This window comes from Apteryx rowi, unplaced genomic scaffold (genome assembly GCF_003343035.1).
Source record: "Apteryx rowi isolate R43461 unplaced genomic scaffold, aptRow1 scaffold_568, whole genome shotgun sequence".
NCBI lineage: Eukaryota > Metazoa > Chordata > Aves > Apterygiformes > Apterygidae > Apteryx > Apteryx rowi.
Window position 1 is genome coordinate 60,381 of NW_020450836.1, and position 26,707 is coordinate 87,087.

The 26,707-nt window shown below is 39.0% G+C and overlaps 1 protein-coding gene across 1 annotated transcript in view; it reads left to right on the forward strand.

Annotated features, from left to right (window-relative positions):
* Window positions 1-26,707, forward strand: part of PLD5 (phospholipase D family member 5) — a 116,581-nt gene that overhangs the window by 791 nt on the left and 89,083 nt on the right. The window lies entirely within an intron of this gene.

A 26,707-nucleotide genomic window follows, 5' to 3' on the forward strand; every position in this document is an offset into this window, starting at 1 on the left:
TTTATGAATCTGTTCATCTGTGATGTCCAATGCTTTTCCTCCATTGTGTTGTCCAAGGTCCTCTTCTGTCCACCAGTGAAGCTGGTTTAAAAAATGTATTTGTAGACATCACTCTCAGTTGTATCCTGCCTTTTTTTTTTTTTTTTAAACCAACCTTGAACTTGTATATGGAGCACCCTCCCTGATTCACTTTTTGGAAGACAGTCATCCTTAAATAATTTCTCAGAAATCCATGCTAATCTGATCACAAAATCACAAAACAGTTGGTGTTGGCAGGCACTTCTGGAGATTGTCTGGTCCAACCTCGCTGCTCAAAGTAGGGTCACCCAGAGCAGGTTGGTCAGGGCAATTTTGAATATCTCCAAGGATGGAGACTCCATAGCCTCCCTGGGCAACCTGTTCCAGTGTTTGTCCACTTGACATGATGCATACAGAATCTAGCCAACTGCCAGTGGCTGGCTATGCAGTGAGTTGAAAATAACTGCTATTTATTTTTTAGAGTAGCCAAATTAAAACCTGAGGTTGGTTTGATCTCTTTCTCCTCCTTCTTGCTGTTCTTTATTGCTTTTGTGGGCAGGCTCTTTGAGGTGAGTGTCTTTCTACACAGCACCTATCCCCGTGCAGTTAGTAACAATCCACAATTCAGTAAGGTGAATTTTGTTTTTGCAATTCTACTGGATTTTAACAATATTTTTAAAAAGAAAAAATGGAGATTCTTTAAATTTGCTTATCCTTTCAAATAGGATATACCTGCAGCATCAAGTAGTTGTGTCCTGAAATCCCACTCTGTCGAAAGTAACTGTCCCACCTTTCTGTGCACAATTCTGGGCAGCCTTGTAATATCTTGCCTGAATTTCCAAGAGTTCAGCTAGCTTCCCTTTCCCCATCAAGGTCTTGGATGCTCTTAATAGCAAGTTACTGCCTTCTAAAATTCTTAGAGAGAGTTCTGAAGATATACTGCATGTGTCACCTCTACACCCACTTCCTCCATGTGTGAATCTTTGACAGAATTAGATCAGATGAGGGGAAAGTCTTTCTACTCATTTGCTTGGATGTGCACACAGCTTCAGTACATGCAACAAACGCTGGACCATGTTTTCCTCTTAATTGTATCGAGTAATGGTACCCCATTGTGTTCTGGGTAGCTGCATAGGCCTAGCCAAGGAGGAACTTCATGTTCTTCGCTTTCTGTTCTTCAAATGGAAAAAGATTCGGAGTGGCACAACATACAGTGCCATGGCAAACTGGAATAGCATTTTTCCATTTCTAAGAGATGGACTGCTTTTGTCTCTTTGTACTGAATACACCAATATCTCCCTTTCCAAAGAATATTCATCCTTGCTCAGTTCTTTGTTGGTCGGTATATGCCATTCTTGTCTCTCTTGGACAGTGTTAGAGGAGCCTGGGAGTAATTCCAGCACATTGACTCCTATTATGTTTTTAAGTCAATGAAACTGCTCTGCATTTATAGTGATGAAAGTGAGCTTGGCCCCAGGTCTATTTTAAGGTGCCTTTCACAGAGCAATTCATGTGCATGATCTAATTACTAATACTTGACCCAGAAGGCACATCAGTACTGTATGTATAAACTGCCTAAACTATTTCTAATAACAGCTATTGCAGTGTCCAAGTGCTGGCAGCTGTTGCCTGCTAACACTGAATCCTTCTTTATATGATCAAATGGGGCTCCTTTATGTGTTAAATATATTGCAGACCTAACTAAAGTGCTGTAAGATCATTGCTTTCTGTGGCATATATTTAGTATTTGGGTAAGCACTTTTAATAAATAAGAATTATTGAATTCTTATATTTCTGCAGTGTGAATACTTTCACTGAAATTCAGGAACAGGCACTTATATTTGCAGGATGTGCTGAGACAGAATGGTGAAAAATAGAATGCTTTTTTTTGTGAAATTATTGTTGGGTACAAGATTACATGTGTAATCCTAGAACTCTTTTTTATTTTTAATTGATGAAATTTATAGAGAGGCATGATGGGAAAGGCAGCTATTGATTTGATACAAACTTCACTGATGGTTTGTTTAAGGCTTTCATCTTCTGAACATCAACTTTGGTTCTGTGTTTTTATTTTAAAGGAAAATATATTTCAAATGGAACTGTGGTCTAGAATAGTTCTTTGGCTAGAACTTTTTGGAGCTTGTGCCAAAAAATAACAAGTGAGAGTTCATAAAAAGGGCGAGAGAAAAAGTAAAAGAATTTTTTTGTAAGTTCCAGATCTTCTTTTTGTAGCCTGAGAGAGAAATCAGGGAGGTATGCTTCATGCAGTATTTCCCAGTAGAGCCTACGTCAATATTTTTGTTTTGATTATATTGTTGTTCATGAATATGAATACAGCCTTTCTGAACTGATCGTTGTAATTCAACAGGAGGTGCCTTTTCTGTTAATCATTCCCTTTATCTTATTACATAAAAAATACTTACTGCGTATGTTGCCAAAAAGACCTTTTTCTTGACGGATGTATTTGTTCCTGTTGGGGGCTTTGTAACAAAGCCTGCGAGAGAAGTGAAAAAGCAAGCTTTTTTGCACATCTTCACAGATGGCTGAAGTGATTGTTGTTGGCCATCTGAAAGGATGCATGGGAAATAGCAATTCTTAAAAAAATTGCAGTATATTTGAAAATAAATTCATTAATTATAATTTGTATGCTTTGATCTTCATGTTGAAAAACTCAGCCTATGACTGAGAACTAAAAGGCATCTTGCTTAAAGGGCCGTTTGTGACTGCCACAAAGTGAGGTCAGATTGCGGGAGGCTGCAAACCATTTTCCATTCTGTTGATTATGCAGTTGGAGGAACTTGATATGCAACGATATCAAGTAGAGTATCCCAGAATATTCAAGAAGAACATGAATACTCAATACTCTTTAGCTGTGTAAATTCTAAAGTGACTGAAATTCATTTATTTGTCTCTTAATTTGTAGATACAGAAATTGTTCTACTTTTTCTAAGCCTACTTAGCATGTTATAATCCAAAAATACAAACAGGTAATTAAAAAAAAACTTACAAAATTACAACCGTGTCCTAATAATTGAGGGCAAATATGAGGGCAAATAAATGTACTTGTCTGATTAATTACTAAGCACCACTGTAAAGGGGAAAATGGAAAATACAATTGCAATTTAAATTTCAAAATAAGCCTTTTCAGAAATATTAAGGCAATAATTTTAAAGGCAGTAAATTCCATTTTGGGAAGATCAAGCACCCTAAAAGCTTTCTGAAAGTAGACATTTTTCATTGGCCCAAACCCCAGAATTACTAAATTACTGTCTTCTACAGATACATATACTGCTATTCAAATAATGGTGGAGGTAGGAGGGAAGGCCAAGTTTTGAGGGTCCTAGATTCAGGGTCTGTAAAACTTACCAAACAGACAAATTTTGGCTTCAGAATTGAAATTAGAAGCTGAACTCAGCTAGCTCTTAAACTGTAGTGTTTTAGATGAAATACTGCTGTTTGTACTTACTTACACTCTAGCATTTAACTCKCATAGTATGAGTTATATTTGGAGAGACTGACTTACTGAAAGTATTCATTTTATTTACTTATTTATTACAGTTGGACCAGGTCTGTTACGAAGCATCATTTGACTTTCAGAGGGTGCTGCACATTCTTGGCTTGGTCCCACAAAAATTTGATTTCAGAACGCTAGGCTTAACAAATACAAATGTCTATTAACCATTCCTATTAAAAGGAATGCCAAGCAATTGACATTTAAGGTAATAGTGATATAGTAATGACTGTGAAAAGTGGAGTTTTTGCAGTTTGTGCTTAGTGTGGGATACAAATAATTCTTCTGATACATCCGGAGTAATGTTATCAAGCAACTTTGATGGATGGGGCTTGTTAGGAGGACATGCTTAGCAGTCTGGGAACTTTGCCTGTCTTGCTGTGGGACCATTAAGCATTGCATCTGTAAGATTAGATTATTGTAATTTGAAAATAGTGCTTTTTAATGCCTGACCTATTGTGAATAAATCTTGTATAGCCTGTGACATAACGTTAGTCAGGACCCGCTTGGCTTTGCTGAAACTGGCTGGTAAATTCAAAAATTTCCAAACTGGGAAACAGAAGAAAACACGACTATTAAGAGATAATCTCTGTTACTGAAGTGTTCGAACAAAGGTTATTTTGATCTATCAGCAGTAATTTCAGCTGTTCAGTGTGCCTCTCCTCCTCCTGCTTGTCGCTGCTGGTAGTCCTGGTAGGGTTCCTGCAAGCCTGCCTGTGCCTGCAGTTCTCCTCATCTTGGCAGCTTTGCCAATGCCCGCTGGAGCAGTAGGAGCAGCTGGCGTTGGACCTGCCTCTTGGTTTGGGTTCGCTCCTGCCTCTTGGGGGGAACTAAGGTGGAAGAGGAGGGAAGGTAGCTGCTTTGCTGGGTCCCAAGTACAGCTTAGGGTGTAGTAAGATGGTTGCAACAATGAATATTTTATTGCAGTTTTTGCCTTTCTCTCCCTCTGATGATATTTGGGGGATTTTCTTGTTTGTGTCTTGTTTTTCTTGTTTCTTGGATTCTGTTCCAGTGACACGCTTTTAATTGTTTCTCTGTCTTCAGAATAATACATGATGAAGGTACTGGCTCTCTTGTGTTTGTATTTGTGTTGGAGGAATTTGCCTTTCTGTATAATGTGATAGGGAGGCAAAACTGTTTAGTTCACTTGGTGATTGTGGGGAGGCTTTGACAAATTCTGCCCTAAAGCAAGTAGGTGTTGATCCTAATGTGGCGTTCATATTTGCTTTGGAAATTGTTTGGATTATTTCAGGATGAGGGCTTGTATCCTTCATAATTTCAGTATCCTGCAGAGAAGCTGAATCTTCTTGTGGAAAGGCTAAGCTTCGGAACTCGGTGGTACCCTGCAGCGCCGAATTCCAGACATTAAATCTTGTCAAGATCAATAAATATTTATATGGATCGGTTATCATGCATTGCTTTCGGTTTCATTAGATATTCCCTTTATTCTTGTGAGAGAGGGCAAATTGAAGCCCACCATTGATTTTTCCATTGCTTAATAAATCTTTGTTTCAGATCCTTTCTGATACTTAAACAAGTGGGGTTTTGCAACACTATTAAGTGAGTGTACTGCAACACATGCACCCGTTGTTTTACCTTGGCACGGCTTTGCCCCTGGATGACTGTGGGGGAGAGTTTCCCTGTGCTGCGTGGGCTTTGAACATAGCAAGGTTTATATTGACTGGTTTCTATTTAATAAACAAACTATGACAGGCATAATAATTAAATGTCTAAACAGAACAAGATGCTCAGATTCTGAAAACAAGCCTGTAAAAGAGCAACTTAAGATTTATATTTACAAAACACTTATGCCACTTGGCGTAAAAATGCCTTCTGTCAACTTAATGACTGTTGTCCTCCCATTTTGGGGTGATGGAGAGAATGAGCTAAAAAACACGTGCTTCTTAAGACGATCCATATCTGCAGTCATTTTTATTTTTGCATCAAAAGGAAAGAGTGCCCTTACCATTGAATTTTCTGTGGTTGGATGCTGTAAAGAGCTGGAGGCCCTCCTGCAAAGGCATTCAACATCCTGAGCCAGGGAGGGAAATCAGTAATTCAAAAAACTTGCACAAGAAGAAGCTCCTTAACTTTCTGCCCTTTTATTTGTCATTTTAGAAAAGGTATTCCAGTGGAAAGGATACTGTATTAACAATATCCCAGTAGCTATACACAGTAAGATTTTCTTTCTTCTATCCCTGCACCGATACTAAACAGAGGGTCAATTTGTTGGTTTTGTATTTTCTTTCAGCTATAAAGAATATTCTCAAAAATTAAAAAATGAGTGCCAAAACTCATCGGCATCAAACTGTTTAGATCTTACCCTGTTTGCATTACTGCCAAAAGATAGCTCATCACTAATTGCATTGTAGAAATAGGTTTGGGTTTCAATTCATTTATTCCAAATTGGCGAGCCATTCTTTCTCCCACCCTCTGTTCAGTTAAGTCTAATGGTTTCCTCTGCAGTTCCAGATGGAGTGCTTTAGAGTCTCCTTATAAGATAGCTTTTCCTGTTATGTGAAGCACTGTTTGGGGGGTAATACAGAGATTGACATTTTGTATGCTTGGGATTTATGTACTCAAATATGTATTTGTTTGTTTCTCCTTCCATGACTTAGATCTGTGAACTCACATCAGAGAAAATCTTCCAAGCTCAAAAAAACCTCCGAATTCTTTTTACTTCAAAGTTTTTGAATAATGGAGATGGGATAAAGGAACAATTCATATACTGGAGTTGCCATTCTTCCATCCAGTCTGCTGAGGATTCTCTATGATCAATTTTTTTTTTTTTTTTTAATTTAATGTGTTCAGAAAACTCAAGCATTTTCTTCCCAGCAGGACTCATAAAATTCCCAAGGTCATATTCTTCACCAGATTGTAAGCCTTCTGTAAATGTCATTACAGAGTTATTAGATCTAAAATTATTGATCATTCTCCTGATCTTGAAGACTGATTTGCCATGTTTCAGAGTGGGTTTTATTCTGCTTGGTGAGAATAGTGATCCAGCTTCATAAACCTCCCTGATAAATCTTTCTCCCTTTCCTCAGGGGGAAAGGCATTAAAAGAGGCTAAATTTTCCAGCAGAATCTCTCCGAATTCCTGCTTTAGTTCAGGGTGACTTATTTATTCAGCCAGGGCTGACTTTGCACCAAGTCCTTGGAAGCACCTGTTCCAATGACACCATTTATTTTTAATTGCTTCTTTATCCTCAGAGCAATATATAAAAAAGGTGTTTATTATCTTGTCAGTTTATTGCAGATGTGTTGAGCTCTGTGTCTAATCCTACAGTGCTTCTTAGTGTCCCCTCAACTAGCATGATTTGATACTCTTCGGGACCTGAAGAATATGAGCTTGACATGCTGGCTCAGCCTTCTGCACCCTGCCCAGGGCACACTGTGCAGGGTGGCTGGGTCTGCTCCCAGAGCGCTGGAGGCAGTGCTGGGCGCTGTGGACCAGTCAGGGTGCCCACTGAAGGCCCAGCACTGTCCCAGAGCTGGTGGTACTCTGGGTGGGTGGGTGAGTTGCAACTGGTGGTGGGTTTTTTTCACGCACACTCAGTGCAACCTTGGCAGTCACAGTGCTGAGCTACGTAGTCGGAGAGCAGTGGACCTTGGTGTTAATGCCCCACCGAGGGGCATGGAGGAGTTGGCAGCTGACGTTTGTTAGGACTGTTACTTCAGCCTCTCTGTAGATACTTCAGGAAGATATACTTGGGTGAAATGGTCAGGCTCTTYTTTCTAATTAGGAAGATTTTCTTCCTGATTTATTTTCCTCACGTTAACACAGGGGTTTTGGTACAGGCGAAGCCAGAGGCACTGGACCCTTTATGTCCATGTCTCTTTAGGTAGTCTGCAGCATCACCACCAGTGAGTAATTCCTTAGGTACAAATTAGTGTTGTGTGTCAGGCAGCTGAATGTCTCTGTTTATGACTTTCCTTAATCAGAGAAGGAAGAGTTCAGTTCCTCTATTCAGCTTACCCATATCCTGTCCTCTTGTCCAAGAGGAAAAAACATCTTGGGAGTTTTGATCCATCTTATTACCCATACTTTTTTTTTCCAGTTACTCTTCTGTTTTTTTTTTCCTTAATGAATTTGCTTCCTGTCAACCTGACCTGAAAATAGAAAAATAAGGTACAAATAACCAGCCTTGGCATCTCCCAGGTGTAATTACCTATTTATGTCATTTACTCTCTATTTAATGACCTGTCCCTTCCAAATAAGAATATTACAAAATTATCATACAGTTCAAAGTGAGTTTTCATGACAGCATCATAATTTGGTAAGTTTAAATCTCGGGTTCATTATGTACCAAGTGTTGAAATGGCTCTTCTAAGAGCCATTAGCGACTTGCATGCCTTCTGATATGAGGAGGAGGATTCATCTTGCCTCTGAGCCTAAACTCCTGATGGATATTTAATGGCACGTTAGAAGTGCTGGCTTTGAGTTTTTACTCTTTTTCCCTAGATCTCCTTAGGACTCTCAGAATAAATTCGCTATATTCATACATATGAACATAGATGATGTTTTGATATCTTTTGTCAGTTTGGCTGACAAATAACTAATTGATCTTCATTGCACTTGCAACATAATTCTTTATAAACTCTGGGAAAATAAAACTATTATTCAATATTCTTTGTTGTCATTTGCAAAATACCTTCTCTAGCCAGCTAGATGTGAATCAGTATCTAAAATAATAAATTGCTTCTATTGGCTGAGTATTGGAGAAACATACATTTGGACTAGTAGCTTAGGAAAATATATGAAAGCTCCATATCTAATCACCAGAACTTTAAAAGCAAGTATTTCAGCAGGAAAGTAGATAAATCAAGTTACTGTACTTGTGGGCCATGGAAAGTTTTAGTTGATATGTGAAGACTCACACCAAACAAATGATGACTTTTATGAAGACATCAGAATAATATTTGTATATGCAACTAAAGGACAGAGGGCAGGTACTGCTCTGTAGTAGGATGGTGTTCCTGGAGGTACTTGGAGAGGAAACCTGCACACCCCATGGCAGCGCACAGTGTCCCTCTCATGGGATGGGAGCAGTATCCCAGGCTTTCACCCCAGGACACATCCAGCATGGATTCCCCTTGGACAGACCATCCAAGCCGTTCACCTTCCCTTCCACCAAAGAATGAGCCATCTTCCTTGGAGGCAGCCCCCGAGCTCCTACAGCTGCAGGCAGCAGCAAGGCTCTGGGTGGCAGGAACTCACTGCAGCTCTCTAAAGGTGATGCATTTCCGCTAGTGGATGCCAAGGTGTGAGCCCAGAGCGATTGTGTTACAGTGGGTATGTGCTCAACAGGGGTGCTGCTTGCACCTAAAGTGCCTGGGCTAGCACCAGTCATGGTTGTATGGACTGTGAATGAATGTGCCACCAGCATGAGGAGGGAGGCCACCATTTGATCTTTGTACAAACACTGTCAAAACTACTATTTTTTTTTCCACCCTTTCTTTTGTCACATGTATCAGCTTTGTGGTGTGTGTTTTGCAGATCATTGTGGATGCTGGTGGGAAGCATACCTTTAGTTTGCTAAAGGGACTAGAGGGGAGATTTAGTAAAGGTACTGGTGGGGGTGCTGGGAGTGATGCATTCTGGGCAATGCAGGAAGAAGTGGGATAGGTGCAAGTTCCCGAACTGCCCTGTGGGGTCATATGGATGTATGTGAGCCACTCTAACCGTATCCTAAACACCTTGCATTCTGGGCAGAGTCAGGCTGCTCCAGCCTGGAGTATCGTCACTAGAGCAGCTTTAGGGCATGGTCGAAGAAAGCAGTAGAGATGTACCCTCTGTATGAGAAACATGTAGGTCAGACACACTATTCCTAATCCTGGTGACTCATTTGTTTGCATGTGGAAAGAGGCGTTCAAGGCTGACTTCAAAGGAGAGCACTGAAAACAGTGAGGTGTTCAAAGCTGCTCTTGAGAAGACTTATACAAATGTCTGGGGCAAGCAGCCAGCGGCACTCTGTCAGAGGTGGTGCTCTGGACACGCACGCCTGGTAGTGCTCCAGCTAGATGTGCACTTTTAACACTTGAAGATGCTTTGGTGTTTTTGGGGCTTTTTCTGGAGTCAGAATGCTGCTGTTAAAATATATTTCACAGAGTTCACTGGACAGAGCAATCATCAGTAAGTCAGTTAAGGCTTTCTAGGAAATTCTGAAAGAGTTGTGGGTTTGTTTGTTTTGTTTTTCTCTAAGTGCACTGAATTAAAACTTTCTTCTAGTAGAAATCTGAATACTAGTTTATCAATATATGTAGCCTTTCTCCCTTTTGGAGAGAGGTGCCATCACTATCTTCATCTTGGCCAGAATTTTACCTATCAATTTTCCTTTTTTGTTTGTTTGTTTTTTCCAGAATCTGATTCTAACAATGGGCAGTGCTACATGGGCTAAACTTAATTATCCCATACTTTTATTTAAGGCATAATTACAAATAGGAACCTAAAAGCAACAGACAGTAGTTGAACCTATCATAGTGCTTTGCGTCCTGGAACATTTCCGTAGAAACTTGCCTCCATAATTTCAGTACTGACAACATCCTTTGGGAATGGATACCTTGGGTACTTTATTCTTTTCATTTGTGGATTTTTTATCACCATTCCTACCTACAGTATATCTGCTGAATTTGCAGTGCTGATTTCAAATAGCTGCTGACAAAAGGTTTTACCTTGGATTTTCCTTCTTTGTTTTACAACTTTTTTTGTTTGTTCTTGTTGGGCAGGAAGGGCATTAATTATGCTTAAGGGATTGCTGCACTGTGTAAATGTCAGTATCACAGAATATATTTTTCATCCTGTTCTGGGGAAAGGAGCTCTTATTGAGGAGGTTCTCATTAAGTTGTTATTAACAGCAAAAAATCACACTCATTTATTAGGAAAATAATAGTTTTATTCTTGACTGCTTTTTGCAACTGAGAGCTGATACACACATTTATCCATCCCAAGTCACACCAAGATAACCAGGGCCTCAGGCAGCAGCCGGAGCTCTGGTAGAGCCTGCGTGCACTCACCAGCTCCTGGCATTACTGCCGCCTCCAGGGCCTGGCAGCTCGCCCTCCTTGCAGGTAAGTTTGGGTGATGTCCTTCGCAAAAGCACCTCAGAGGCAGGTGCACAGCAGTCACCTCCTCCAAGTGCAGCGCTGAGACGCTGTGTTTGTCTGGTTTTGCTCTTGCTCGTTTTCTCAAAGTACATGCCGTAGTTTCAGACAGAGCAAAAATCTGTGACCAAAAGCCATATACTGTACTAGTTACAGTTTATGCGAGTTGAAGTTGCAATTAGCTATGCTTTTGCTCTTTCATGAGTTCCTACAAAAGCTGCTGCTTATTGTTAAGATCAAGCGAAAAATAAGGATTTTAATGTTCCTTGCTGCAAAGAGCCCATTTATCACAAAGGTCCCTGTTTTGGCATGCCCATTGGAGGTGAAGACTGCTGTTTGAATTTTCTGTGGAGCGTACAGACTGGTCAGGTCAGCTGGCTTCTCCGGCCTCAGCACTTGTCCCCCAGCAGAGTGCCACCAGAATCCGCTGACCAGCCCTAAATTCTCTCCCCACAGCTGCAAAATCCATTAAAATGTTTTAGTGCTGACAGGCAGAAATGCTGTAAAAATGCAAATTTTTGTCTGCTGAAGGGCAAGAAGCCAAGAAATGCTTTTTAAAACATTTTGCTGCTGAGTAAGGGTTATGGGAGTTCATACAGCTGGAATGCAGAGTTTTAAGCAGCGGGAGAGAAGCTCATACCTTCAATAAGGTTGCTAGTATTTTGGTTCTTTAGTTGCTTTAGGAGTTTGGTGCAGGGTGTTTGCTTTCTGTATTTTTTTTTTTCCCCTTCAGAAAATACAGGTCTTCTGCTCTGTTGGAAGGACTGCTTCTAAGGGTCCAAAATGGCACTAAATACTACAGTTAGGAGCTCTATAGAAAAGTCCAGGATGGAAAGGTCAGTTCTTCACCAAGAAAGCTGAAACACGCAGGGTTGTGCCCTTGACTCTCTCAGTGGAGTACTGAGCTGGAGAGACTTTTTTTTTTTTTTCCTTAAAAGCAAGAAGATTTAGTGCAAGTAATGGTGTGTTCTGTTCAAAAGCACTAGATGGCAAGTGCTCTGTCCAGATTTCGGTATAGGCTGCAACCTTTGTTCAGAAAATGAAACGTAATTTTCCTTTTGTCTCTCACATGAATAGTATTATGTCTGCATAACAGTTGATGTTCAAGACAGTCTCCAAGGATGCTATTTTCTTCCCTTAATCAGGAGCTGAAAAAAACAGGGAATTGATTATATTTCTACTTTTTACTCCTGTAGTAATGTACTTCCTATGCCAACAATCTCATAATTTCATCCTCTGTTATGGATGCACTATATGGGCTGTTCAGGCATAATGTGAATGCCTCTCTGAAGTGCTGTTATATTAAACTACTACGGTTGTTTTGCTGTATTTCATCTTAGCTTTCAGTTGTGTGACAGATGATATGTAGGAGGGCAGGTGCACTAGCCCTTTGCAGTTCAACAAGTTACTTTCTTTGAGGATTGCCACGACCATCACAGGTTTTACACAAGTATAAATAATAAGCAAAAATAAAATGTATTTGAAGTTTCTCACAACATTCTGAGAAAAATCTGAGCCGTGCAGAGCTGTCTGCAACATTCAGTGCAAAGTATGAAAGCCCCATTAATAGGAGCAAAATCTAAAGAAGGCAGCAGAAATCATACCCTCCCACAGTGGAATGAAACCTAAAAATTTCAGTGGGATGTTTAACATTGTTTGAGGAGCTCAGCAGCACTGGCACAAATGTACTCTGAAGGTGTGCACAAATTACAAATGAGCAAGTTTGCATTTTGAGATCTCAGCAACCAGAGACTTTGCCTTCTGTAATCCCATGGTAAATCAARGAGTGATCTGCTGGATAGTCTGTCACTGTACCAAACTTGCTAATCCTTGAGCTATATCTGAGAAATCATACTGCAAGATAAAGTTATCAGTGGAGCTGACTGAAAATTAGTTAAATGTATTATAGTATTAAAGTTGTACGGATTATGTTAGTAATTGCCCTGATATATTTGAGTGTTATGATCAAAAATAAATTTCTCTACTTTTCCGCTAACCATAATTACCTTAACCTTGTATGCCATTAGATAACTAAACCATGTTTAGAAATTCAAAGAGTTACTTGGAGATTCTTTACAGAAAACTTCTAGACTTTCAAGTGCTGATTTTCGAATGTTTTCTTTCATCAGGAAATAAACTATAACAGTCATTTCTAGAGAATCCTAACTCATAAATTCCAACTTTGTTGTTTTTTGAACTCTAAAATAGTTACTATGACCAAAGGGGTTTATTTGTAAAATCAGCTAAAGATAATAAACATTTTGAATCAAGTCCATAAAAATATTCACAAACAATGAAAGATTTACTTTTCTTTGGGAGGTGTACACAGCTGCAGGTGTTTAATCAGTAGCAATGGTCAAGGAGTAGCCACCTATTTTCTAAATGCTGCCTTTTATTTAAAGCCCACTTATTTCACTTCAGAAGTTAGAAGGTCTTTGTAACAATTCACTCCTTGTTGCGTCTCCTCTCTCTCTCTATCTCCTTTGCTCTCCAGCAATCCATCATGATGATGGTATGTGGCTTTTTTCCTCTTCCAGGTTTCAGGTAATGAGAAGTCATTGAACTCATACTGGTACTAATAACGTGGCAATGAAGAAGGGCATTTGACGTGTTATTTATGGACTCCCTATGCCTCTCACCATCTAGGGAGGCAAGAATACTGACTGGCATTTTATTAATAATGACTATAGTATGGGGCATTTTTCCTAGGCATTAATGACAGGTTAGGAGTAGAAAGTAGCTGGAATTGCGGCGAAAAGCAACTAACCCTTGGTTTCAGCTCCTTAATCCCCAGTAATTACCCTGTGTTTATGCTATTATCTTGGTTCAAGATCAATAGCAGTAGCAAAACTTTGAGTTCTCCTGTCCATGACTTCTTTTTCTTTAAGACTGCATGTTGTAAATATTGTCTTGTTGTTCAGGGCCAGTGTTTTAGCTAGTGCATGCTAGATCCTCACATCGTAGGCCAAGTGCTAGCCTTGAAAACGTTCGTGCAGAATACCTGAGTGCATGAGATACAGTGCAAAGTAAAATTGCCGATCCGTACATCAGAAAGAGGACGAGATAAAGAAAGGGTCTTTGCTTATGTTCTGAGCAGAGGTGTCTTTTCAGCATCTGTTTCTGTTTGCAAATACCATGCAGGCACTTGGTTAAAGAGCTGCAAGTTAGCTGTTTTAAAGGCAAAGCAGTGTCCACCCCACTGTGCCTTGGGTTGGTGCTGGCCCCTTGCTGGTATTGGGTGTAAATGGAAAGCATAGCTAGTAACTGGCAAGAGCAAAGCACTGCCTAGCTGAACCTTGCACGACCTTACTGAGTGAAACGGCGATAATTTTAAGTTTAAGCCAGCCTTGGGCCCTTTCATTTTCTGTAAAGTGTTTTGCTTATGTGTACAACTAGTGCCGTCTCTTTCTTCAGCTGCTTCTCAAACCTGCTGCCCAGTGTGGGGCAGGGGATGTGCTGAGGTCGCTGCTCTGCCCCGCGAGGTGCCGGGGCATCCTCTCCCCTTCCCTCCCGCCCTGCCGGCTTAGTTCTCTGGCTGCCTATTCTCCCTGAGGCAGGAATCGCCACCTTACCCTTACTCGGTGCAGTAACCGAGTTCCAAGTTAGAAAGTACTGCTGAAAGACTCTACTGGAACACCGAAATTTTCTGTCTGGTCACCTAGTGGCAAAGACTAAGTAGTCTCTCTTGTTTGGAGAGAGAATTTACCTTACAGATTACTTCTGAATTAGTGTGAGACCCCTACATAACAAAGTGTTTTGCTTGTTTGAAGAGCTAACATGTAAAATTTACTTCTTTTTTCAAATTTACCTCATTTTAAATACTTAGCTTTTTATTGTTATTTTTGTGTAATTGGTGGGTAGGATTGTGATGACAGTGAACAGTAGATTTTTAACAACATTTATCTCATTAAAAACGAAGTTTAGTACAGTCTAAAATGTGTTTGGTATGCAAAGCATTCACGGTAAATTATAGACTACTTGAAATCTGTGTTTTGACACTGTGCTAAAGGAGCAATGGCAACTCAGATGATTGTGTTCACTGTTTTTTTTTTAAAAAAAAAAACATTTCAAATGAAAAAGAAGCAATTTGAAACAGTATTAAACATATTCAAAGTGGTGAAATCTTTTTATGAATTTGAAGCCAACATGTTTCATGTCAGAAATTCGAAACTAATAAAATCATGTTTGCAATTAAAAAACCAATTTTCTTTACAAAAGCAAATATTTTGTGTATTGTTATTAAACAGAAGCAAAATGCTTTGGCTAGTGCTTAGCAATATTTTGATGAAAACTTAAAACACTTTTCTTTTTTTAATGAAATGGGTTCATTCACGTTCTTGTTGCTCCTTGTAGCACAATGGCAAAGCCCTTATTTCAAGTAGTCAGTAATTCATTATGTGCTTGGGGTTTGGATAAAAAGGTGTTTTGTTATGTGCTTTCTGTTTTGGGACTTTGGAGTTTTTGGTGGAAAAGCTGATGTCTTCTGCCCACAGCAATTTGTTCAATTAAAAAAAAAACATGCTGTATTTCCCTCTGGAGCGGTTGGAGAGAAAGCACTGAAAAATCCTTAGGTAAATCAGCCAACCAAGCACAGCCTGGTGCAGTTTTGACATCTCAGCAACCACAGAATTTAACTATGTAAAAACTGAAAAAAACATTCCTTAACTTGCACAAAGCTTTTTGTTTCTTTCAATTCAGTGTAGATTATTATGTCATCAGAACTTCTTAGTGTCCTTAAAAAATAAGAAACCAAATTGAATATGTTACATGTTTGTGTTTTTTTTACAGCAAGTGACTTGATTGCTCTAATCTTTTTTTAGCTGTTTGTCTTTCAGTTATTTGATTTATAATAGAAAGCTAGGAGCCACAGAAAGCGTTTGTTTTTCATGCATGGTCCCACCCTCATCAGGCAGGCTGTTTACATGCTGAGAAGGGACASCACACTGCATTTTTCCAGCTTTTATATGCTTTAAAGCAGAAATAATTTCTTTTTCATGAGACCATATTGTTATGACTCACTGATGTATTTTATAGCTACACTCTAATTATAATTTATGTGACTATCACTTCTTGTCTTCAATAACTAAAATGCCAGAACATAATAATGGGTAAATTTTTCATGGTCCCATGTTTTAACAGAGATGGGCTTGTTATAGGTAAACGTGACAAATTGACAACCACTCGGGCCGGGTTGCATAAATTCCAATTTAATAGAATAATTGAGCAAGTCACAAGTAAGCAAAACAGCGCTGGGCGGCCGGGGGGGAGTCTCCTGCTCCACCAACGGCGCGCACAACCCCCCCTCACAGTCTCCTTATATGCGATTCCAGCCCCGGGTATACGGGGCACTTCCTGTAACTTCTGCGGTTGCGCCGGCTGTTGCTAGGGGGCCTTCTTCAGCCCTCTGCATTGTGAGTGGTGACCCTCAGGTCACGCATATATTTTACAACTGTGTGACCTCGCCATTGCCATATTAGGCTATCTAAACTAACATCGCCGCCTCGCTGGCTCCACTCAATTATCTCAGGCGGGGTACATGCCCTCATTACAGGATGTTGTGGTTTTAGCCCGTAATTAGCGCCTAGTTTCATCGTATAATCACTTCCCGAGTTGATGTAACAAATTAGCACCTATCACAGGCTGACACTGGAAATGTGATTCTCTTCTCAGGTATTCAAGTACTCCAATTCACAACTAGTAGTACTGGAGACTTGGGTTGAGCTTCTCTCTAAATTATAAGTGAAAGATAAATTTGTTATTTAAAATAATAATGTATGTCTTCTCCAATGAAAACTCTCAAAATGATAATTGCAATGCAATTATTTAATACTTAATTAAATTCAGCAACAATGAACAAGATAATCAGGGAAGGAGGACTGCCTAGAAGATGTGGAGTGCATAATGTAAAATAGTATTATGAACTTGCAGTTGATACTGAAAATTGCCATTTTATATTGAGAGCAGGGGGAGAATTCATTACAAGTTTTTTTGGTTTTTTTATTGTTTATTTTGAATTTCATTTGAATTTTCCACCTACCCCGCACCCCACTTCTGTTACTCAGTTTCTTCAAGTTCTGGTTAAGTGTCGTATGAAAAAAACAAACAAAATTCAAGGAAAATACCTTATGTAATGGTTTGAATTAATTTGATTAAGTGCTATACCACGCTGCTTTAACTTGGTGCATGAAACCTATAGGAAAGCTTGCCAAGCATTTTATGTTCTGTTTGTATCAAAGGGTAAAATTATGGGGATTTCTTTTAATACTGATAAACTAATAATGAATTAGATGCTTGGCAAAATTCATTGTAAATTGTCCCTAAACTGTGTTTAAAACTGTTTTTTTTCTGAGGCTGTGTAGTATTAAATTAAACTTTTGTGTTAGATACGGCATAGATGTGCTGTTCTGTTCTGGAGTATTGCTATGGCTTTACTTCCTGAGAACGAGAGCAAGTTTAAGGCTGGTCAGTGCCTGTGCCAGGCTCTTATGATCTTGGCCTGTGGTTGCCAGGCAGTTGTGTCTAGAAGAGATGAGATGAGATGACTTCCATGTTACTTAAGACCATCAGTAATTTTTTTTTCCTGGAGTCTGTCTGCTTTTGGAAAAAGTGCTATTTATACTTTAAGCAGTGCAGTTTTCAGACAAAATGTGCCCCTTTATATCAAGCTGTTTGCAATTCTATTATCTTGAGGCCGCACCTCATATTCCTCTGCTTCCAGCTTCTTCCCATTGCCCCTGCATAGAAGAGAGCTACAGGAATAAACCAGATCCACTTCCAAGTATCAGTACTTAAAAGGTCTGTCCTAAACTTGAAAGCTTGATTAATCATGGCAGTTGCCATGAGCCCATGGCATCTTAGGAGGCTTGCATGCCTTCTGCCTGTTTGGGTTTTTCTGTCTCAGATTTGTCCTCCTTCCTCTGCTTTTCCTTTTGGTAACCTCTGTCAGAATTTGTTATTCTGTAAAAAAAAAAATTTCATTTTATTTTCACATATGGCCTTGAACAGAGATACTCCTTGGTGAATCCATCTGAATTTCATACTGATTTTCCATTTGTTCTTTCAGGGATTAAACTAGATTCCCAAATATTTAGTTGTTATTGTTAGTTGTTATTATTAGTTAGTTTCACAAATATTTATTTTCCAGTCATGCAGTTTGTAGATTGATATTATGTTATTGTGTACATATGTAAAGCTTAAACACCCCTCAATTATAAACAGACTTATTTTAAAAGTATATTTTTCTGATTGTAGTTATTGAGTTAGTGGCAAATAAAAAAAGGAGTAAATAGAAAACAATGCAAGGTGCATAGGGCCCACAGAATGAGTAAGCTTATAAAGAAAGAGGTGGGGGGGGCTGGGGAGTTTTTTGTTTGTTTTGGGGAGGATTTGGGTTTTTTTGTTTTTTTTTGTTTTTTAAGCCCACTGATGGGGGTGCTCCCTGTGGATCTGGGCCCTTTCAGCAGATATTAAACAGCCCTGGAGGGGCCTTTTTTTTTTTTTTTTTTTCAACAATACATTCTTTGCAGTCATCGATAACCATCTAAGCTTGACTGTTAAAAATGTTCACTTGTGATTTTCATGGCTTTCAAGTTAAAACATTTGTGATTCTTTTGCATACTAATTATTTATTCTTTTTTTATATGCATAAAATCATGAGATGTGAAGAATTGCTGGGCCAGAAATAACTAAAATTGAGCATTGATGAGATCAAACAGACAGTTAATGGATTTGAAATGAATTACCATAGAATCCCTTATGGATAGGCTTTTTGGAGGTTATTTAAAATGATTAAGCTACAGCTAAATTCTGTTCCAACTGAACTATTGGGAATTTTGTTATTGACTTTAAGATGACCGGTGCTTAACTTCTGTTTGGCTTCACTGCCATCCTGCCCATCTGCCTCCTCGGGCGAGGGGCACGTTTGGACTGATGGTTGTGCACGCTTTCCAAAGATCAACTGGGGTGCACCTGGAGTGCAGGAGGAAACCTGTCAATCTTGGAAGAAGCCTTTGCCTGCCAGTGGACAAATAGGAGAGGCAGGTGCTGATATTTTGTTACTTCCTTTCCTTTTCCCTGTCACCGTTAATTTAAACCTTCGTAAGGTCTTTTGCTTTCTCTAGCTTTGTCTCTGATCCTATCTTTGGAATTGTGATAATAGGAGCATTTTTTGGAAGATGCTGTGCAGCTCATTAGTCAGTTGTGGTGTTTATCAGCATCCACTGGGACCAGGGGACAAAGATGTACTTGTCCTGCCACAGCATCTCTATTGATAGGCATAGTTTGGTTAAAGAGAAATAGGTCATAGAAATTCTTTCTTCAGCAAAGACTGTTTGTTTTGGACTACTATAATGTGCTGTAACTAAAGTACCACTTTCTAGAAACAAACTCCACTTCTCATCCCTGAGGTTTTTCTGATGTTGGGAAAAGTGTCTGAAATCCTTCAGATCAATATTCTCTTTCCAAAATGTCTTCCCCCTTCTGTTATGGTAGACCAGAAGAGGGGTCTTGAAAGACTGAACGAGTCCTAGATGATAAGGTGGGAAGAATCTACTTTGAATTGTAGGCTTTTTGGTGAAGGTCCAAGTGTTTCTACTTCCAACCCTACTAAAGGTTAGGAACAGTAAGTTAATCCAACTGTGGCATGCTGGTTTTGTCTGCCCTCACATCTACCTATCTTCACATAGCGACCTGATAGGGACTGTATTATGTTATTGTCCAGTATATGTTAGATGTTGCACAAAAACATGAGGTGACATGGTCCCTGCCCTAAAGAACTTAGTCCTGATCTAGTAGGAAAGTTAGATGCAATAACTTATTATTTAACATCTAAAATAGTTGCCACAGCAATATGCTAGAGTAGTGGAAGTCACCACCTCTGAAGTGGAACTGTGAAGAAGGCTGGCATGGAGCAAGACAATCCCTGTCTCAAAATGCTGCTGAGCTTTCACTGAATGTTTCTATCCTGTAATGGGAAAACAAAATTTAAGTGATATAGACTCATCATTTAATAGTTATTCTCTTAGTAGGCCTTGATATATTAATTAGCAAGAGATGTATGTGATAGGACATAGTGTTTAGGAACTATTAGGAACAGAATAAGAAAAGAATGAGTGGTAGTTTAGTCTGTATGAGTATTGCAGGCAGCCAGGTTAATTTAGCTTTAGTTACTTTAACTGAAAAATTACARGTTCAGAAAATATTGGAGATGGTAGACAGAAATCATTTTGATTTTTTTGCAGGGAAAAGGAAAAGCCTGAGTACCGAGTAGCCAATAAACATCTTTTTTCCTTTTTTGGATCAAGATAAGATGGTTTTATCAGATCCAATTACCTTATGTGTATTAAGAGAATGGAACGTTATGTTTGTGTTTCTCTCTCCTTGAACCTATGTTTATGCAGCAGTTTCCAGCTGCAAATATCCAAACGTTTCTATAAGCATAGTTGCTGAACTGGAGCATTGTAGGGAAGTTTTTTGCTTTATTAGTTAGTTTTCCTGCTGAAGATTCTTTGAAATAAGCTTTACTTTTGGTTTTATTTATTTGCCTTTCTTGTCTTACATTTGTTTTCATTCTATAATCATTTAATTTATCATTTCTGTATATCTCATTCACTGTAGCAAGTTTTCCACAGTACATCTGTATTGCATTTTTTTTTTAATTTACTGATTATAATACATGATTAAATCAAGTAAAATTCTTTTCATCTTTTGTGATGAAAGCCTGATCTCTTGGGGGATAGGTTCCTTGAAGTTCTATGCTTTCCTTGGTAGTGTTTGTAAGTCAACAGAACCTTTTTTTTTTTTTAAAAAAAAAAAAAAGTTATCCCAGCCTGTAATTTTGGTTTCAGTATTATACAAAGTTTTAGCACAGCTATGTTGGAAAGGGGGATAGAAATGCACCTTGATTTTGTAAAAGATAGATTGTGCAGACTGACTTTTGCACATTGCCTGTGACAGGTAAATGACTTCTTTAACAAGGTATTGCAATGGATCTCCTCTGTATCAATGTGAGCAAACCATTTCGTGGATGTGAAATTGCCACAAGTGCAACAGTGAATACTATAAAATGAATTGACAGGGAGGGTACAGCAGTGTTCCTCAAGAATCAGCTCTAGGATCAATACTGTTTAATGTTTTAACTAGTGTATCTTGCCCAAGAAAGATTTTGAAAATATTGTCAGTATTAGAAAGAACCTGATAATTCTGCAGAAAAACTAGGTAGTATTATAGAAGATGCAAGCTGATCTTATGGTCTGGAGTTTTAGAAAAGTTATAAAACTTAATCTTACAAAGTGCAAAGTCATTCCTTTCAGGTGAAGACCAAGAATGGGTGCTACAAATGAGGAACTTAACAGCTGGAGGAGATGCGGTACAGGGGCAGAACATTTTCCTGTGTCATTAACATAGACTATTTAATTTTATTTGATTTTTATTGCAGTAGGTCTAGATGACAAGCTTTATCAGTTTTCTGTTCATTTGAAGTCAATGTAAAATATCTCTAGCCCTTATCATAGATTCCTTATTCCTAAATTTAAATTTTTGCTTTTCCTTAACAACAGTTCTCTTGTTGCCCTTAAAGAGCATTCGTGATATGTAGTAGTGATACCAAGAAATGGCACTGTGTTTTTGTCACCTACTCAGAGATTGTGCGTGCCATTGGCAAATCTCTTCAAGGATTGTATTCAGTTTCTAAATCCTACTTTCATAATTGGCTAAAATGATCTTGCAGAGTTGATAAGCCATGATTGATATTGCCAATAAGTAGCTTATTTCAAACAATGGTGGTCTCCCTCATACAAAAGGCACCAAACCTTTTGCATCCATGGATTAGTTCAAAACTGTTTCTTCTGTTTGATTGAGCTGACATTCTTGTTAATGCCATCGCTGTTTCATCAAGGTAGAGCAGAAGCTGGGTGAAATATCAGCTGTAGTATTGGGCTCGGAGGGTTGTGATCATCARTACAACATCCAACTGACAGCCAATTACTAGGTGGCATCCTGCAGGAATCAGTATTAGGCCAGTACTGTTTAATGTACTTATTATGGATCTGTGCAACAGGACAGAGTGATTCTCAGCAAGTTTGTGGATGATACCAAACTGTGGGGAGTGGTTGATGTGCTGGAAGGTAGGGCAGCTATTCTGGGGAGCTTGACAGGTTGGAGAAGTGAGCAAATGCGAAGTCTTGCACCTGGAATAACCCTGTGCAGCAGTAGAGACAGGGTGCTAGCTGGCTAGACAGCAGCTTTGCAGAAAAGGACCCGGGGGTCTTGCTGGACAGAAAGTTGAATATGAGTCAGAGGAAGGCCAACTGCATCCTGAGCTTTATCAGCAAGAGCGTAGCCAGCAGGGCAAAAGAAGTGATTCTTCCTATCCATTCAACACTCGTGAGACCCCATTTAGGGTACTGTGCCCAGTTTTTGGCTCTACAATATCAGAGATGCTGACACACCAGAACAAATCCTGTGGAGGGTCACCAGAATGATTAGGGGGCTGGAGCACATGAGGTACAAGGAGCGACTGAGTTTGTTCAGCCCAGAGAAGAGAAGGGGAAGGGGAGATCTTATACCGTCTATAACTACCTTATGGGTGGTTATAGGAAAGACGGAGTCAAACTCTTCTTGGGGKTACATAGTGACGACGCAAGAGGCAACAGATACAAATTGCAGCACAGGAAATTCCAATTAAATAAAAGGATTTTTTGTTCCACCATGAGGGTGGTCAAATACTGAAACAGGCACCCAGAGAGGCTGTGGAATTTCCATCCTTGGAGATGCTTAAAACTCAAATGGACAGAGACCTGAGCAACCTGATCTAACAGGACCTGTTTTGAGCAGGAGGTTAGACTACATGAACTTCAGGGGCCCCTTTCAACCTGAATTATTCTGCTATTCCGTCTGCTGTTTTGTTTACTGGAATCCAGATTAGAGCTCCTTATTCCTTTCTGCAGTTGTGTTGTTTCTTGTAGTTACTTGAGCTTTTTATGTCTGCTTTTCAGAGGACTGTCTGCCTTCCATAAGATTCAGTATGGCATGGGTGATTCTTTTTTTTGGCAATTTCTTATATCTTTGCCAAGGGTTAATTCTGGGACTTTCACTAGAATTTCTTTGAGTTTTTTTTCTCCAGATACCAATTATGATACAATTTCTTATCAGGCTCTGGGGTAACCCCTCAAAATTGCTCTTCACAGGTTTTCTGTCTTTTCACCTTCTTTTTGTCCTCTGTGCTTCCAAACATCTCTTATGTTAATTTTTCATGGAGTTCATCACTCCTCAGGTTCTGTAGTTAGTCCATCTTGGTTTAGCTGAAAATGATCAAAAAAAAAAAAATCCTCAGAAGCAACTTTGAGAGAAATAAAGCTACCTCAACTGTCTGCTGTTCTGCTGGAAAGTGTTGCTTATGGTTTCAGAAAAGGGTTGTTAAAAGGTTTTCTCAAGTCTGTTACACATCTCAGCATTCACCTGATATTTAATTGCTTCGTTTTTTTCATTCTGGATATCTTCTCACTTTGTGTTACTTTTTGAACTTCACGTAATACAGCAATCACACAGAAGCAGGGAATGACAGAGGTCTGTTTTAGTCAGTTTTCTGAGCAGCTGACTCTAGAGCCTCTTAAAGATACATTTCCCCACAGATGTCTTTAGAATTAAATTTGACCAGAAAATGTATGATCTGAAGGCAGAAAATAAATATAGGTGAGCCAAAAATGCCCCTTCCTCTAACTGAGAATGGGAAAGCTTTTTCAAATTTGTGAGGTTGTAACAGAACGTAAATAAGTCTCTTGATTTCTCATGGTGATTTACGTACCATTTTGGTTAACATTTTGATTTTGCTCACTCCTAGGCAATAGTCTAACTATAATTTCACTAGAGTTTCTGTTGTTATACTGTTTACTGGAAGCAATTCCTTAGAGAAACTGAGATAAAAGAAGATAGAATTGCTTAGAGATTAATACAATACAATATATATCAGGCAAGGTGTATCCAGAAGTGCAAAGGAAGCATTAATGCCATTTTGAAAGGCATTGGTAAGATTTAATGTGGAATACTATGTTTAATTTGACTACCAATATTCAAGGAAGTTGAACTCGTACAGAGTAGGTGCAGGCAAAAACAAGAAAGAGGTTCTAGCAATGGAGAGCCTATTTCATGAAAGACACCTTTAGGCACTTGGCTGAGCAGAGTGAAAGCTGAGAAGCAGTAGGATTGTTGTCCGTAATATCATAGGAGAGAGGAATTCCAGGGTGGCAGAGGTTTTATTGAAAGTAAAGGATAGCGCAGATTAGAAGATATCATGTGTAGCAGGTTTCTGCCTGTGAGAGCAGCAAGATAAAAATATTCCAGTATGAGAAGTGGAGGTAAAAACCTTTCTCAGTTCTAGTATCTTTTCCTCATCATGATAATTTAAGAATGAAAATACATGAAATGTTGCCAGAAGTAGCAAGGACAGGGGCTTGATCATCCAGGAAACCCTTTCCACTTGAGTTAGGGACTTAAGTTCCTATAAACTTTCCATACATGGCTTACTGTATTGCCATGTTAGCCGCTGGAAGATAGGGTGGCAGTGTTCGTAGATCAATGCAACTGTTCTTCCTACTTTCAAGGAATTATCACTAGAAATATGTTTCAGAACTTAGTGCTGTGCTTGTTGTCAATATGGAAACTGCCAAGATACCCATAAACCCTCTTTAAAAAAATAAAATAACACAAATTAGATTTGCCTGATGCCTTTGATGTAAACAGTTTGAATGATGGACAATTTAGGCAGCAGTACTTGAAAGTCTGTCCTTGAATATTGTGTACTCTCAGTGGAGATTTACACAGGCTGCTACTTCCTACTGCAGTAAATCCTAGGAACTTACTAAAGATGGATCCCACTGTGTTTGTCACTATTAGAGTAACAAGGAGTTGCAGCCGTGAAGAGCTTTCAGTCTAAACAGACAAATTGGATATGGGGGAGGAACAGGGTAGAACATTCAGGCAGAACGATGGCTTGCAGATTTCATAGCAATGCCAAGATTTCTGCTACTTAAATAACTTGGAAGAAATTTAATGAGTAGAAGACTAGCTAGAAGGAGCAAAACCAAAGAGGTTATTTAGCATGTAAAACATAAAGAAGAACGAGACTAGGGGAAGGAAGAGCCAAGGGAATGGAAGAGCTCAAAGAGGAGAGGAATTAGAGTAGAAAATGGTGAAAGAAAAGTTGGGAAGTGGTTGGACCAAGCTGTTCTCATGCAGAGACTACCCAGAAAAAAAATGCGGGAATCAGCCTGTTGTCGTTAGAAGGTCTACTGATCCTCGCAAAAGGCCTTTGCTGACTCCAGTCTCAGGCTGGCTGCTTCCTATCATTTCTTTTCTCAAGAGGATGTAGAAAGCAAATCTCTCAAGAAGGAACAGTTTATTCAAAACAATGTGTTTTGAGCACTGAGCAACAAAGTTTAAGTTTCATTGTGCAAAACATCATTAAAATGAAGAATAGCTGTGAGAAAAATTCTCTTTGTTCTCTGTCACAAAGTGCTGCACAATGAGCTGGAGTAAGTGTCTGAACATCTGGAAGAATGAAAAGAGGGAAGAGATTAGAAATAAGGGGAAGAAAGAGAAGAGTTGTGGTGGTCATAAAGAAACATGGAGGGAAGAAATTTATTATGCTACTTGAATTTTCTCAGAGCAGATCTGAGCCCTTGTGTTTTAGTTGTGACCCCAAATAAATTTCAGTCATATACAAACATTGATTTGGCATCTTTCTTCATCAGTGTAATTTTTTTAAATAAGATCACAAAGAAAATGGTTCTCTTTGTGTTGTCTTTAAACACTATGTGTGAGAGGACAGTCTGAAGGGAAGTTCTGACACATGATAAGGTGCTGAAAAGCTTTGCAGCACGTTTTAGACATGAAGTGGCAGAGATATGTCACAGCCCAATTTTAGAGCTTCTTGTAATGGCTGGGACATATCCTAACAATAGCCTAATGAAAGTGTTTTGAGGAAAGGCCAAACATATACAAGGAACAGATGGCAACTTCCATTCTCAGTCTCTGTCCACTAAATGGTTTCACACATATCCCCAAGGCCTGTATCTGTTATGCATAGAGGAAGACATGAGCAGAACACTTTGTGCGCAACGTTTGCAACGTTTGACCTCTGTATTCTTGTGCCTTTTCAAATGTGAAATTCAGCCCCAATGTACTCTAAAATGAATGATGATTAGTGTCTAGAGGAACTGTTACTTTCTTTGACATAAAAATGCCTTTGTGTTTCATTGGAGAACAATTTCTGCATATTTCAAACAAGCAGTTGTTCAGTGATACAAGATTTATATGAACCCTAAGAAATTTGTTTCTGGTCAAAATGTAGGAATTATCAGATTAAAATAGGGTACAAATCAAAGTTCTGACAGCAAGCAAAGAATGACAAGACTCTACATATCCACGGTATGGTGATTTTTCTATTGACTAGTAATTCTGAAATGTCAGCTCCCATCAGTATTTGGGGAGAGTCAGATGGATGCTCTACCGATTTGGTTCAAATACTGTCTTTTTGACATCTCTAGTGGCCTTATCTGTCAATCCAGAGACATTTTTATGTTATGTTGAATACTAAATGTCTCTAGGTGCTGAATCTTCAGGTTACTTTGAAAGTTTTGATTTCTTTCAATTCTCATTGTTATTTAGACAATATTGAGGAACTCAGAGTTGTTGATTCAGGCTGGATTGAGATATTGATGATCTGGTGCTGCATTGGATCCTGCAAGATTCAGTTGGAAGATAAATGATTAATGAAATAAGACACCTGAATGTTTCTTGAAGCAAAACTTTATTCTGCCTCTTAGAAACTCATACTTGGGTGTCACCATTGCAGCCCTTCCCATTGGCTTTCTTTCATTATTGAATAAGGTACTAATCGTCAGGAATGAATATAGGATAGCTGGGCCCATACAGTGTAGGCTTTTGTGGGGATAGTGTATTGGTTTTGTGGTCAAACCAGCTTTCGTTAAGTCTGTGGTTAATCTACTCTTAATTTTTGGTATTAAGTTGGGTTCTCTTGTTTTCATGAGCCAAATTCATAAATCACAGTGAATGATGG